This window comes from Temnothorax nylanderi, unplaced genomic scaffold (genome assembly GCF_030848795.1).
Source record: "Temnothorax nylanderi isolate EJ_2023f unplaced genomic scaffold, tnyl_v1.0 TNYL_tig0227_pilon, whole genome shotgun sequence".
Lineage (NCBI taxonomy): Eukaryota > Metazoa > Arthropoda > Insecta > Hymenoptera > Formicidae > Temnothorax > Temnothorax nylanderi.
In genome coordinates, this window is record NW_027249289.1 from 70,585 (window position 1) to 86,119 (window position 15,535).

General features: G+C 37.3%; 1 long non-coding RNA gene across 2 annotated transcripts; it reads left to right on the plus strand.

The window, feature by feature from the left end:
- The first annotated feature begins 1,888 nt into the window (after nucleotides 1-1,888).
- LOC139779486 (uncharacterized) lies at nucleotides 1,889-7,036 on the plus strand. 2 transcript variants are annotated; one of them, XR_011719905.1, is made up of 3 exons: nucleotides 1,889-5,560; nucleotides 5,632-6,060; nucleotides 6,232-7,036. It is a non-coding gene; the product is annotated as an uncharacterized lncRNA (long non-coding RNA). The 2 variants fall into 2 exon arrangements; XR_011719904.1 differs by lacking the exon at nucleotides 6,232-7,036 and having other exon boundaries at nucleotides 5,632-6,089.
- Nucleotides 7,037-15,535: the final 8,499 nt, after the last annotated feature.

Here is a 15,535-nt window from a genome sequence, read left to right on the forward strand (position 1 = left end):
TCTTGTAAATGACACATGGGGTCTAAAAGACCCCAGCATGAAAAATGTCTCCTTACTCATTGATTTTTTTATATTTAGTTATGAAAATTATTTTCAATGTTGTTCAAGGCTTAGAAAAGAGAATAAAATGCTTATATTATTAAAATTTCAATTTCAACATAGTATAAAAAATTTAAAAAATTAAATAAACTGAGTACTGCTAAGTGTACAACCGGGTAGGTCAATCACTCAACTATCATCAATGGGAGCATGAGCTCCATTTTTGGGGGAACATTTAAAAATATATCATTGTAAAGGGTCTGGGGTCCGCTGGACCCCGGGTGGCATTTAAGGGTTAATAAAGTCTATCCAGACAAACTTGCATAGGTGCATAAGCATATGCATAAAGAGATGGATTGGTCTATTTCCTTTTGCACATATATCTGAACCAATCAATTTCTTACGCTTATGTTTATGCGCGATGCAAATTTGTCTGGATAGACTTTAAAAAAGCAGCGCCAAGTTTTTTACAAGAAAAATTTATTTATTTTATTTTAATTAAATATTTTTATTTTATAATGTTACCTCTTTAATTCTTTGTGATTAAAATGATTAAATGATTCTTTGTAATATTATAATTTTATCAAGGAGAATTAAAACTACTACCACTTGGGTTGATAGAAAGATCCTCAGGAATACAAAGATACATACCACTTGGGTTGAGTTAGGTAACACAATTTTGTTTTATTTTTTAAGAGTAGTTGCACTACAATTATTTTTCAAAGCAATATATATATTCTCTTTGTAGTTGGCGTAATTTAAAGAAAGATTTCATATATTTTTTTGAAATATATATATCACTTGGATTGAGTTTGGTAACGCAATTTCGTGATATAATAATAATTTTGTTAAGGTATATATAATATATATATTCTCTCTTTGTAATTGGCGCAGTATTAAAAGATTTCACATATTTTTTTTTTAAATAGATACCACTTGTTATTTAGGTTTTTTCGAGGTAGATATCACTTGGATTGAATAAAGTAACAATTTTGTAATTTAATAATTTTGTGAGACAATTTTTGTGAGACAATTTTGTGAGACAATTTTTGTGAGACAATTTTGTGAGACAATTTTTATCAGACAATTTTGTGAGACAATTTTTGTGAGACAATTTTGTGAGATAATTTTTTGAAATATATATCACTTGGATTGAGTTTGGTAACGCAATTTCGTGATATAATAATAATTTTGTTAAGGTATATATATAATTAGATTTTTTTGAGGTATAATATTACCACTGTTTTTTTCTAGGTAACAACATGTTTGGAAATAAAAATACTACTGCTTAGGTTTTTTTCGAGATTTTTCGAAATACAAAGATTCTCAATGTATATTCTCTCTGTAATTGGCGCTGTAATTTAAAAAGAGATATCATTTCTTTTTTGTAATTGTAATAGATCACTTGAAGCGCGACTCATCTTTAATAAGGTGTGTATCACTTGAGTTATAATTTTTTTTAAATAAAAATACTACTGCTTAGGTTTTTTCAAGATTTTTCGAGATACAAAGATTACGTCTACCACTTGTTACTTCGGTTTTTTTTAGGTAAAGATACTACTGCTTAGGTTTTTTCGAGATTTTTCGAGATACAAAGATTAGGTCTACCACTTGTTACTTAGATTTTTTTGAGGTATAATATTACCACTGTTTTTTTTTTCGAGGTAACAACATATACACTACTATGCGTGTACTTGGCGCCTTTTTTTACCTTTTTTTTAAAAAAGGTAATTTTGTACGGATATCACGCCTTTTTGTAGTATTACGCATTTTATAAACAGTATGTACAGGGTGTTATTTCGAGGTATAATACTACCACTTTGTTTTTTTCGAGGTAACAACATAATACATATATACTACTATGCGTGTACTTGGCGCCTTTTTTTTACCTTTTTTTGAAAAAGGTAATTTTGTACGGATATCACGCCTTTTTGTAGTATTACGCATCTTAATCTTAACAGAAAAAAATTACACCTTATAAAGAAATGTGTCTGAAGTTGTTAATATATATATAAACATTGTCAGACATTGCTTTTATGTAAAATATGCATCTATATTATGTTGCTTGTATAATACAATATACGTAATAAATTTTTCGATTATGTTACATGCGTAAAGTCTCTAAATAAAATAAAATTAAAGTTTCAAAAAGTAATCATTATCAAGAGACACACGGTAGTGTCTCGCGTCAAGCCGTCAAGTACACGCGCAACGCGAGACCGCCCCGTGTATATTTTACGACAAGTTGCGTGTATACTTAGCGCCTTTTTTTTACCTTCTTTTCTTTTACGGGAAACCGTGTACTTGGCGCTTTCTTTTACCTTTTAAACTGAACTAGAACACTAAAGGCGCGCGCTACGTGCGCGCCATTTACCTTTTTTACTATTTTATTACACAAAACAACATTTACAACAATATATTTAATATTGCTATTTTTTTAGTAATACCACATTAAAAAAAATTTAACGATATATATAACAACATGACTTTTAAATGACTTTATACAAACAAATCCTTTTATTTAAATTATGGCTCCTAAGTATTCAAATAAATGACTATCCGGGTATCCGAGATCGATTGCGATACGGATCTCAAAACCGCAATATTCTGGTTATTCGCGGATCCGCAGATACCCGAACATTTGAAGCGTCGGATCCGGATCCGCGGATCCGAATCTACGTTTGCGGCGAAGTCGACCGAAGTCGCCTAGCAACCTAGATCCATCTAGAAAATTTTACAATCAACAAATTGATATCTTTTATCTGCTATCACGACATAATCTGAGACGATTGCCGGGAATCGTAAATTATTTCTGCTAAGAATTTGTGTCTGAAATTATCGTTTTATTTTATTACGTTTACACTATACACACTTGGTTACATTTCACAAAGGTTCTCTCCGTATTTTTCTTTCACTCGCATTTATATAAACTAAATAAAATATTCACATATATTCACATATTCGTTAATTCCTACCAATTATTCGAGGGTCTCCGGCTGTCATACAATCTCGAAAACAGTTACTATATATTCGTAACACTTTCTTACATTTATCGACTTTAAGAAACAAGGGCCAACAATCGAGCAAAAACAAAGATGTCAATATAAAGTTAATTTAATAAACATACCTATATACAACGGAACGTTTCAACCGCACAGGGTCTTCTTCAGCATATACACCACAGCAAATTCGCTTGGCTAAAAAAGCAATCTCAACTTAAACAAGCTTACTCTTCTAAACCGATTGCATACTATTGGGCCATCGATAACAACAACCCAAGTCACATACATTATGCACAAAAATTACCGGAGGGAAACAGTAATAGAACATTTGTAAAAACTTTTATTGATCCCGTAAAGTTTATAAATAATACATCTGATCCTTTGAGCCATACGAACGACAAATGGTTTATAAATCTTTCAGATACGGTTATCCCTCCAGAGGTCACAAACCTTTTACAATTAGGTGGGAACTTTTGCCTACCAGTCAGCTTGAATAAAAAGAAAGCCATTCACGAATTTATTAAAGATGTGGAAGGAAATTCGAAACGGTGTAGCATTAGTAATCTCATAAAGATACGAAATAATTTTATCCCACAGTTCCATCGTTTCCTACACACCACTCCACCAAAAAATATCACCAACGATAAAATTCTAGCAATGCACAAACATTCTCAACACTTTGTTCGTGAGAACCCGAACATTATTTGTACACGAGCGGATAAGGGGAATGTCACGGTTGCCATGAATAAAAATGTATATATACAGAAGATGGAAAACGCGTTGCAAGATCTTAGTACGTACTCCGTTGTAAAAAAAGACCCTTCTAAAATTATTGAAAACAAGTTAAATAACCTATTAAAAACATGGGTAAGGAGAGGATACATTCCCCAAAAGGAGGTTTATTCTCTCCGCTCGAGCGATTCAATCCTACCTAAAGCCTATGGTCTTCCGAAAATCCATAAAGAAAACTATCCTTTCAGAATTATTGTCTCTTCCGTTAATACTGCACTGTATAGGTTTGCTAACTATTTACACCAAATTATCTCTGAAAGCATACCTAAGACTGACAGTCACGTTAACAACAGTTTTGACTTGTATAGCGAACTCTCCGACAAAAAGATTTTAAGCGACGAAGTGTTGGTGTCGTTGGACGTAGTTTCGCTTTTCACGAATGTCCCCATGAGTTTGGCACTTGAGGGCATCAGCAATAGATGGGATCACATAAAAAAAAGAACGAAGATATCCAAAAAAGAATTTATCATGGCGATAGAATTTGTTCTTTCGTCAACTTTCTTCACATTTAATAACGTTATATACAAGCAAACCCATGGATCACCAATGGGATCACCCCTTTCCCCGATAATTGCTGATGTGGTCATGCAAGACTTGGAACAAAAAACGTTAAATTCTTTAAATGTACGTTTGTCTATTTATCGCAGATATGTTGATGACATATTTATGTCCGCGCCGTTGAACATGATTGATCGTATCCTGGATACTTTTAACAGCTATCATGAGCGCCTAAAATTCACTATAGAATATGAGAATAATCGTTGTCTTAGTTTCTTAGATTTGTCTCTGCATGTAGTGGATAATGCCATACAAATCGATTGGTTTCACAAGAAAACGTTCTCGGGTAGATACTTGTCATATTTTTCAAATCATCCGATTTGCCATAAAATAGGCTCTATCTACAGTTTAGTGGACAGAGCAATTTTGTTATCTCACCCTATATATCATAAGAATAATTTAGAAATGATTATCGAAATATTACTGGACAACGGTTATCCCCTCAAATTAATCTTTAAAAAAATAAACACCAGGCTTGACAATCTGATTAATGGTAAACTTAGAAATAATGTAAATAACTCGATAGATTCGAGCGACGTTAATAGGAAATTTATAGTGATCCCATTTGTCAACAACATATCTGAAAAAGCAACATTATTATTCAATAAAAAGGAACACATAATTGGCTATAGATGCCTTAACAAATTAAGTAACATAATCAAAGCACAAAAAGACAAGAACTCAATTGCCACTAATAGTAATGTTGTATATAAGATTGCATGTAAAGATTGTGAGGCTTCCTATGTGGGACAGACAAAGCGGCAATTAAAAACTAGAATTAACGAACATAAAAATAATATAAAAATGGACCCATCCAGACACTCGGTCATTTCAGAACATACTAAGGAATTTAACCATTCTTTTGATTGGGACAACGTCAAAATAATGGATACGGAACCTAACTATTATAAAAGACTCGTCTCGGAAATGCTACATATTAAAGAACAAAAAAGTGGCATTAATTTGAACAAGGACACAGAGTATCTGGATGAGTCATATAACGGTATTCTTAGCGAACTCACCGACATCTAACTATTTCTTATTATTGCGAAGACTAACCTTCGCGGTTAACCTAATGTGAATGCGCGTCATTATTGTTTGAGACGTATAGGAGTGAACATCGATCACGAGAGCACTTAGTTTCGGACCACGATTCAATTCTGTAATATGTAAGTCCTTACGGAGATTATTTTTAACAACCACATAGACGTCCTCCCACTATCGAGATATCGAATTTCAGAACGTTTATTATACGGGACTACAACGTGGATGGACATAAGATTCTTTGCCTTTTTAACTGCTGACTTGGTTCGTTTTCGCCAACCAACGAATAATAGATCATGGACTTATCACTGACTGCATACTTGCGAATTGACTCTAGACATTCTCATATTTATAATTTTACAATTTACAATAGATTTACAGATATTGATTTATATACAATTTTATTACTTATATACAATTTTACTTTTAATACTTAATGCTCTCATGTTAGATGTGACTCCAGATGGCTTGGTCATTTGCTTTCGAGAAACGGCTACTTTTATTTATTTTTTACTGTATTACTTTTTAACATGTTAAATTTTCACTTTGCGCGACTCTATGTATTTTTGTAATTTATAACGGCTGAAGAAGACCCTGTGCGGTTGAAACGTTCCGTTGTATATAGGTATGTTTATTAAATTAACTTTATATTGACATCTTTGTTTTTGCTCGATTGTTGGCCCTTGTTTCTTATTTATTTGACATACGAGCGTTACTTTATTTATTTATCGACTTTACACGGCATTGCTAAGTCCTGAGCAGAATATAATATAAAATATCCTTTCCTTCTATAAAGTATTGCAAAGTTGTGAGGGCAAGATCAACATGTTAAGCAGTTGGGTGTGGAGGCATTGCAAATGTTCGGCGGATGGTTTGGAAGCAACCTGCAAAATCTGCAATATAGTGCTTCGTACAAAAGGCTCAACATCGTCTAGTAATAAACATTTACGAGTTGTTCATGGAATGATCGAAGACAGTGCAGAAAAAGCAAAAAACGCAGGTTCGGAAAGCATTCTACTATAAAATATTATTTACAGTAATGTAGATATTTTTATATTCGAAATGGATATTTGGTAGCAATTTATGCAATTTTCTTTATCTGAAGTGGCATAAACTAACGTAGGAAGTCTCTTATAGAAAAAGCAACTGCGGTTGCAAAAAAATCACAAAACTACAGGAATTATTGTAATATTTATTATAGTTTCGTATACTTTTTTCGCAATTATAGTAGTCTTTTCTGTAGCATTTATCCGTAAGGGATTTTTTGCATGGTCCTCTTTTCTTTCTAAGAATAATAATTCCTTTATAATAATCCTCTCCTCTCCTTTCCTTTCCTTTCAGTCGTGACAACACAATTCAAGATCCTATATCCAAGAAGACAATCCCTATATTGCGAGCTCGTCATCAAATGAATGTACCCTGAATAATCAAACATCCGAAAATACTTCATCTAACGATTGCGTACCCAGAACCTCCGTACGGTCGCAACAGAAACGTCGGTTACTCCATCGAAGTTCTTACGGACAGGTTAACGCTAGCTCACGGCCATGTAGTTTAGAAAGAGCTGAGCTCCTTGACAGAGCTTGAATTAAAATGGTAGTGTCGAATCAACTACCGCTTTCATTCATCGGTAGTACCTGATTTCGCGATTTTATGAAATTTTATGAAAAAGTGAAAGTGACGCGACTGCAGCCAATGAAATGATGGCATGGCATGAGAGACGTCGGCGTTAGGAGGAGTATCTTAATTAAAAATTTTCACATTTGGACTTTGCGTCGCAATATCTCCGCTCGTAGGGCACGTAGCGAAAATATTATAAGAGAAACCCCCCCCTAATTCGACCCCAAGCTACCGATTAAGCCTACTTAGAACTTGATCCGTTCACTCGTTATCGAGATCTCAACATCTCGAGTACTCGCAACTCGTCGCGTCGCGTAAAAGAGTCACGGTCGGTCTCGCTCCGCGTGTACTTGGCGCGAGCACTACCGTGTCTCTTGATACAGGTCCAGTTTTTATTTAGAAAAGAATCAAGTAAACTAACATTACACATATTTAAAATTATATAACTCAACTGAAGGTTTATAGAACTAATAACAATCATAAATCAACCGATAAAACAACACACACATATATATATATTTAATTTATGAATAACTTAATCTTACTGCACTAACAGCTTGCTCTAGGTTCGACATAATTACTGAAAAGATGATATATGCTTTCAGAGAAAGAAAATTTTCTATTTAATACACTAAATTGACCATAAGCATTTACATATAATAATAAAGTTTACACTGTCAAAAGAAACACGATTAAATAATTAGAATTGAGTACTTAAAAGTTAAACGCAAGGTCCAGAATATTCTACATCTAATCAAATATACTATTACAACGTCGTCAACGTCTATATCACACAATAGAACAGATAAATTTAATGAGTAAATAGTACTCAAGGGCAATCTCGCTAGAATAAGACCACCGCTTACGCTATTGGCAGTTTTCACTATCCTTCACATTTTTTCTACACGGAAAGTTTGGCCAATTTATCATGAAAATTAGATTCTGCATACCTTCAAAGGTATGCATGCCCAATTTTAGTTAAAAATAACATGTAGTTATGTCAAAACAAGCATAAATACATACCTATGTCTAATTCCTTTCTTTTTTAGTCGCGCCGCAAACGTCTGTTTCGCAGACCGTTGTTGATCAGTCAGCCGAAGGTTACCAGCAACCAGCGGTATTTTTGAATTGTATTATAATGCTATAAGGGTAACTATAGACGATAGTGAAAAAAAATCCACATATGATAAATACAGACGGATAAAGAGGCATTTCAAATTTTTTGATCCGAATTAGGATCTGATCCGAAATAAACACTTTACCCTAAGTACTGATTTATTAAAAGAATGTTTCAAATAAAAGTTGGAGTGTTCAAAGGGTCCAGTAGAACTCCGAATCTAAAATCTAACAAAATCGTCTATTGGCCCTCTTTGAACCCTTTAACTTTTATTATTTGAAGGCTTACCTCCTTCTCTCTTTCTCTCTTTTTCTCTCCTTATCTTTCTCTTTCTCTGTCTACTTCTTTCCCTCTTGTTCATCATCTTTAACTTTGCAATATCACGCTACCCAGACAGCACAAAAATGTCTAAAAGATGACTAAAAGATGACAAATTTTCGGCTTAGATGTCTTTTCGTTAGAGCTTAAAGTCGACTAAAAGATGACTTATGTCCCACTAAATGTCGTCTTATAGCCGAAACTTTGTAAGGTGATAATGTGAATTGAATGTCCGCGCTTTAATTTACCACCCCATGCGTCTGCGCATGCTAATCGATCCGCGATCCGTGGTGATCGACAAAACTGAGCGAAGCTCGGCCTCGTCCTCTTTCGTTCAGGGGACACCAACCGATCAACACATAACTGACGGCCTGAGGCAAATACATCGGAATCCTCCGATCGGCAATCGAACTCTTGATCCTGGCCCGGCCTGCATATCAGATCAAGGAATTGAGGAGAAGGAAGGAAGGAAGTCCCCGGAACAGGCGAAAGAGCCAACGAGGGAAAAGCGCAATATCGTATACGATCACACATAAAGATGAGTACTCGACTGTGAATTTGAATCGTAACCGGCTATTGTTAGATTGTAATAATTCGAGCGCTATATAAAAGTATCAGTTTGCCATTCCACACATTGTGCTATTTATAAACAGATTTATTCGTATTTTCCTATTTTTAATATATATACAGGGTGGGAGAAAAGTATGGAAACCCTGAAAAATCTCGAAAACTATAAGTTTTACAGAAAAATGTTTCAGACAAAAGTTGTTTGGTTTCGAAAGGGCCATAAGATGGTACCATTGGTTTGACCTTGGATGGTCGTTTAAAGCTCACGTAAACGACACCTTTAATTTCTTAAATGGAAACCCCTATTTTTCAATGCATATTCTTGTAGCTGATCTCGAGAGCTTTTCAAAACACTAAAATAAAGTATTTTTTCATTAAGAACTTTTGGAATTATGAGGCTTGAAAGTTCTAGTATTTTGACATAAAATACAAAATATCTTGTAAAACATTAAGTTTTCGGTAATGTTACCTTAATACTTTTATGCACAGAATAATGAGACGAATCAATTGGTATGAAAAAGACATAGTTGCTTTTAAGAAAAAGTATGCAGATGCGTGTTGCAAATTACATATTTTTTCTTAAAGGAACTGTGCCTTTTTTTCATACCAATTGATTCGTCTCATTATTCTGTGCATAAAAGTATTAAGGTAACATTACCGAAAACTTAATGTTTTACAAGATATTTTGTATTTTATGTCAAAATACTAGAACTTTCAAGCCTCATAATTCCAAAAGTTCTTAATGAAAAAATACTTTATTATAGTGTTTTAAAAAGCTCTCAAGATTAGCTACAAGAATATGCATTGAAAAATAGGGGTTTCCATTTAAGAAATTAAAGGTGTCGTTTACGTGAGCTTTAAACGACCATCCAAGGTCAAACCAATGATACCATCTTATGGCCCCCTCGAAACCAAACAACTTTTGTCTGAAACATTTTTCTGTAAAACTTATAGTTTTCGAGATTTTTCAGGGTTTCCATACTTTTCTCCCACCCCGTATATATATATATGTACGTTTATTGACTCCCCTCAGGGTTGCAAGGCGTTTTGAAGGGACGTTCCCAACCCTTTACAAACTCTTTACAAACTTACACAAATACTCTTATTCTACCTTATCACTAATCCTTACTAACTAATTACCCTACCTATCTGTACACACACACGCTCGCGAATTCCCTGTCCTATGGACTTCCGTTTCCGTTTACATTGTTATCTTCTCACTCATACCCTCTCTCTCACTCACTCTCCCTCCTCTCCCTCCCTTCCTTCCCCTTCTCCATCACCCTCTTCCTCCCTTACCTCCTCTAACTTCCTCAACCAACTCTCCCCTTACCCCTCATCCACCAACACCTCTCCAACCATTTCCTGCCACGGTTTCCCTCCCCCCCAATCCGCACATTCCTCCCACACATGCTCCCACGTCTCGTCCCCACCTCCACATACCCTGCACTTTTTTTTTCCTCTGCTATCCAGTATTTCCCTCCCCTCATACCGCCCTCCAGTTTATACCTGGCCACCCTTGCCACCTACTTTCCCCCAGCTCTTTTTTAAATACCCCGGCACCCCCTCTCCCTTTACCATGCCATACCACCTATTAAATTTTGCTTCCCCTATCTCCTTCCACCTCTCCTCTCTTTGCCTCTGCCTTTCTCTCTCATACAAGTCTTCCCCTCTCCATTTTCTTTTTTCCCTTAACTCCTCTACCTCCTCTATCTACCATCCCCTACTCTCTGCCGCTTCTTTTCTCTCTTACTCCCAACCCTTTAAACTCTCCCCTCTTTTCGCCCTTCTCCTCATTTCCTTCCAGCACTTCCTTGCCAGCTCCCCTCCTTTTCTCTTCTCCAGCTTTTTCTCATACCCTCATGCTCTCATAATTGCCCTTCCTCTTAGTTTCTCCCTTTGCATCTCCTCCCTAATTATATACTCAGGTGTGCACCTTTCCACTCCCAACACCCGCTTTAAATACCTTTCCTGCAACCTCTCTATTTCCCCTCTTTCCCTCCACCGCCATATTTCAACTCCGTAACTTATCACCGACCATATCAATTTATCAAATAACCATAGTCTCCTGCTCCAATCCCCCCCCAAACCTCCTCTTTCCAATCCCCCATACCTGTCCTAGTAACGCCGCTCCTCCCCTTACCCTCTCTCTTATGTGTTCTTCCTGCCTCCCATTATATTTTATTACATAACCCAAATAACAGAATTTCCTCACCTCCTCAATTACCCTACCTTTCCATCTCCAGCTCACCTTTTTCCACCTTCCCCCCCTTTCTACATCGCATTACTTTTGTTTTTCCACTATTCAATACCAGTCCTTTTCTGTCCAAATACTCCTCTAATTTTCTCATCATTCCCTTCATATCTTCCTCACTCTCCGCCAACATCGCTATATCGTCCGCATAAGCCAACGTATATAACTTCCTCTCTCCCAACCTAATTCCACCCCAACCCCCTCTTCTCAGCTCGTCATCAATATCCGCCAACAACAACGTAAACAAACTCGGGCTTAGCGGGCACCCCTGTCTAACTTCCCTTCCTGTCCAGAACCTCTCTCCCAGCTCCTCTCCCACCCTCACCCTGCATACCGTCTCCCCCAACAGCTCCTTACATCTCCTCACTAAGCCCTCCCTCACTCCCCTTTTCCTCATCGCTTCCACCAATATCCTCCCGTTCACCGAGTCAAAAGCTGCCTTCAAGTCCACGAACAACACCACCATCTTCCCCTTCTTCCCATTTACCTGCCTATTTATTAAGTAATTCAACACATAGATGTTGTCCGTGGTCCCTACCCCTCTCCTAAACCCTGCCTGACTCGGCGGTAGCAAGCCCTTCCCTTCTACCTCCTTCCTCAGCCTTTCCGCCAAAACAGCAGCGTACACCTTGTACGCCGTTTGTGCTAAAGTCACCCCTCTGTAGTCCCCCACTTTCTCCCCCTCCCCCTTCTTTCCTATGGGCACTATAATTCCCTCCCTCCAATCTTCCGGCCAACCCTCTCCTTTCCACACTCTATTACACACCTCCCACAACCATTCCTTCACCACCTCCCCTCCAAACTTCCATACTTCATTTAGAATTCCATCATTTCCCATCGCTTTTCCCTCCCTAAACTTTCCCACCACTTCCCACACGTCCTCTCTCCTTATTTTCTCCTCTTCCTCCTCCAACTCCCCCTCTCTTCTTGCTCCCATCACCACCCTCCCTTCCACTCCTCCCAACAAATCTCTAAAATATTTATCCCATTCTTGCATATACTAATTCCCTCGTTCAACCTCCTCCTCCTCTTCCTCTCTCTGTTTACCACCTTCCATACCTGCCCCTCTGTCCTAATCTCCTTTACCACCGCTTCCCATTTCTCCACTTCTCTTCTTTTCTTCTCCTCACACAGCTTCCTATTTTTAATATATACGTGTACATTTTATATATGCGATTTGACGGTTATCTTCAGCGTGAATTATAACGAACGATATGTGTGAGTGAGTGAATGTGTGAGCAAGTAGATGTATGTAAGCGGTATCATAAAAAAGTAGTATTGTAACGTGGCACCGGAATTTCAAGTAAAGACGCCGTTATAATAAAATTACGATTTTGATTGTGTGTTGCACATTCCTGTCAGTGAACTGAGCCATCGTAGTTTAGCCGGATAATAAAGATCTTACAATTTATAAGATGACTAAAAGACATCTGATATTAGACATATTTTAGCCATCCTTTAAAATTGTATTGTAGACATGTTTTCGTTCTTTATATTATATATACATTTAGTTTATAAATTAAAAGTTTATGTTAATAAATCTTAAAGTTGTTACGTCCTGTTGACTCCACGATTTCTTTCTTTCGTGGGATCGCTCATTTTATCACACAAAACAGACGGAAACCGTAAAATAGCGGTTATCAATTGACGAAGCGGATGCACTCCAACTGTCATCGCTCATTAAATAGTAAATGACGAAACCTTCCAGAAGACTCGAGCCTAATAAAATAGGCAAATTATAGACTTGTTTGTCGCATTCCATTCTAATTCCACGAAATGAAGCACGAAATTTCAATTATCTCGAAATTTCGTGGCATAGGGCGCAACAAATTAAAAATGCCATAAGGATCTGGGTTACCTCTCGAATCACGGGGGAGCTGATCTCACGCTTTTCCGTGAAACGCAGATTTGACCTAAAACCCACGGCTCGCGGCGATTGATAAAGTTAAGCCTCTGGAAGGGACTGTCAAAGGGCAAGCGATAATGTACTCGCCAATGAATAGCCGCTGCTCATAGACAATGACGATTTTTAGGGAAACTCGCCAGGGGATAGGCGGAAAATCGAAACCGACGTCACGATCAAAAGAGAACTCCACCAATCAAATCAGAATAAAACATAATCCCGCCTCCTTAATTTTGTATAAAAATCGCGACTTTGCGCACTTGGAGGCACTTCTGATCCAGTCCGAGACGTTTTATCTTGAAGCCATATTTACCAGCGTACTTTTTACTCAAACGTGAAACAGATTTCTGTTGCTCCCGCGGTTTCAACAATCGCGAGTAGATTCTGTGCGCGTCAAGATCACGTCGCAGTCCCGAACCGAGTCAAACCTACGTCGGGAAGAATCCGCTGCAGTCACCTCAGATTCCACGATCGCAACCATCAATAGTAAGCCCGAGATACCCGCTCGCTTGTCATTATACATCTTTACATAAATATATATATGTATATATTATATACGAGAATACATATATATATATATAAATTTATCTTTAAAACCTCCCCCCATTTCGGATTCAAAATCATAAACTAATTTTTAGTGTACTCGCAAATACACCGCCGCAAGTCCTTGGGCATAACTATCCGGAATCGGATAAAACGAAACAGGCGCGCTCGTATAGTGGAGCGACAACTCCTTGCTTCATTTTTAAGACGCAAACAGTCTCCGCATATCGACCACTCTATCCTTGATTCTCCCCTTTCGCCATCTCCCTCACCTGCCTGTTGTTCCCTTGCGTATCGGGTGTTCCCCGATACCCCAGAATCATCCCCCTTTTTGGAACCTTCCTACTCTTCAGTTCCTTCCGAGGAACTTGCGGAGTTCCGGGAGAGATCTCCAACTTTCAATTTCTCCCCGGTTCCTTTCGTATATCGAGAGGAATCTCTAGACAGAACTGGTTCCCCCGCGCTCTCTACCTCGACCACCCTCTACCGAGACCGATCACCCTCTCCCTCCTTCTCCGACTCGAGTATCGAAATACTCGAGGAATTCTCCCCCCGAACCTCATCCCCCATAAAAATAGTTTACGAATATATAAATTTATAGTCAATTAATAACCATTCATTGTACCGTAATCATAATCTTACAAAACCGTAAATTTTAAATAACTATTTCTTTGAAATAATTCTGGATATTCTACACTAATGACTATGTTACCAAATTAATGTTTGTTTATTTTATACATTGTCTTTTGTATCCACACATACATAGCCCATACTCTTTCTTCACAACCTGATGTAAAATATTAGTTAACTTACCAAATGTATTCTGGCGGACAGGATAGCCATTTACTATAGATTCATTTCCCTTAAAATCCTGCTCGATGACCTCCGTACCATTGTAACACCCACGCCTTCTACACACACACACACACGCCGCACTCACACGCATTTATGTAACACAATGATTTTCCATTTTGTTCTTTTCTTGTAATAAATGTGTAATAATTTTAAAATGATATTGGCTTCCCATTATTTAATTTAAGACCTCGCCTCACCGCTACCTCTCTAAATCGCACAAGGTCCGATCCCCTGTAATAATAGGGATATTACATCCTTGACCGAAAACAGGACCGCGAGTGCACGAAACTCTCAGCTGGCGTAATAGCGTCCCTCTGGACGTTGACCCATCACTAGAGTTGTCCCGAAAAGTGCATTCGACTCGAGGCACGCGCCCTTCTAGCGTGAACCCGAGAGAACATAAAGATCTCGTTACGTCTTCCCATACCCCCTCCCTTGGATAGCCTTTCCTTCGCTATCCGTCGAACCAATATACCTAAATTCCGGGGTTCTGACGTAACAAAACTATTAATTTATTTGTCAACTGAATTGAGAAACGCAATTTTTATTTTTTATTTTACATTATACTTAAACTACAAGTAAAGAATGAAAAACCGGGCTTTAATCTATCACTTATCTCTATATATATAAAATAGAATGTCTGTATGTATGTCTGTTCTTTATACACTCTTAAACTATTCGAATTTTTATCACAAGTATATAAAATAGGGGTAGAATTTTCCGGGGAGTGTTATAGAGTGTACAGTTTTTTGTTACCGATTTTTTTGGGAACCGGTATCCGAAATTTTTCCAATTTTTCGGGAAATAATTGACCGAATCTTAAAGAATTGTATATAAAACGGGTAGAATTTCCCGGGGAGTGCCACACACACATTGTTCGCAAAATCGCTGATTAATCCCGTCGTTGGAAGCGGGATGAGAAG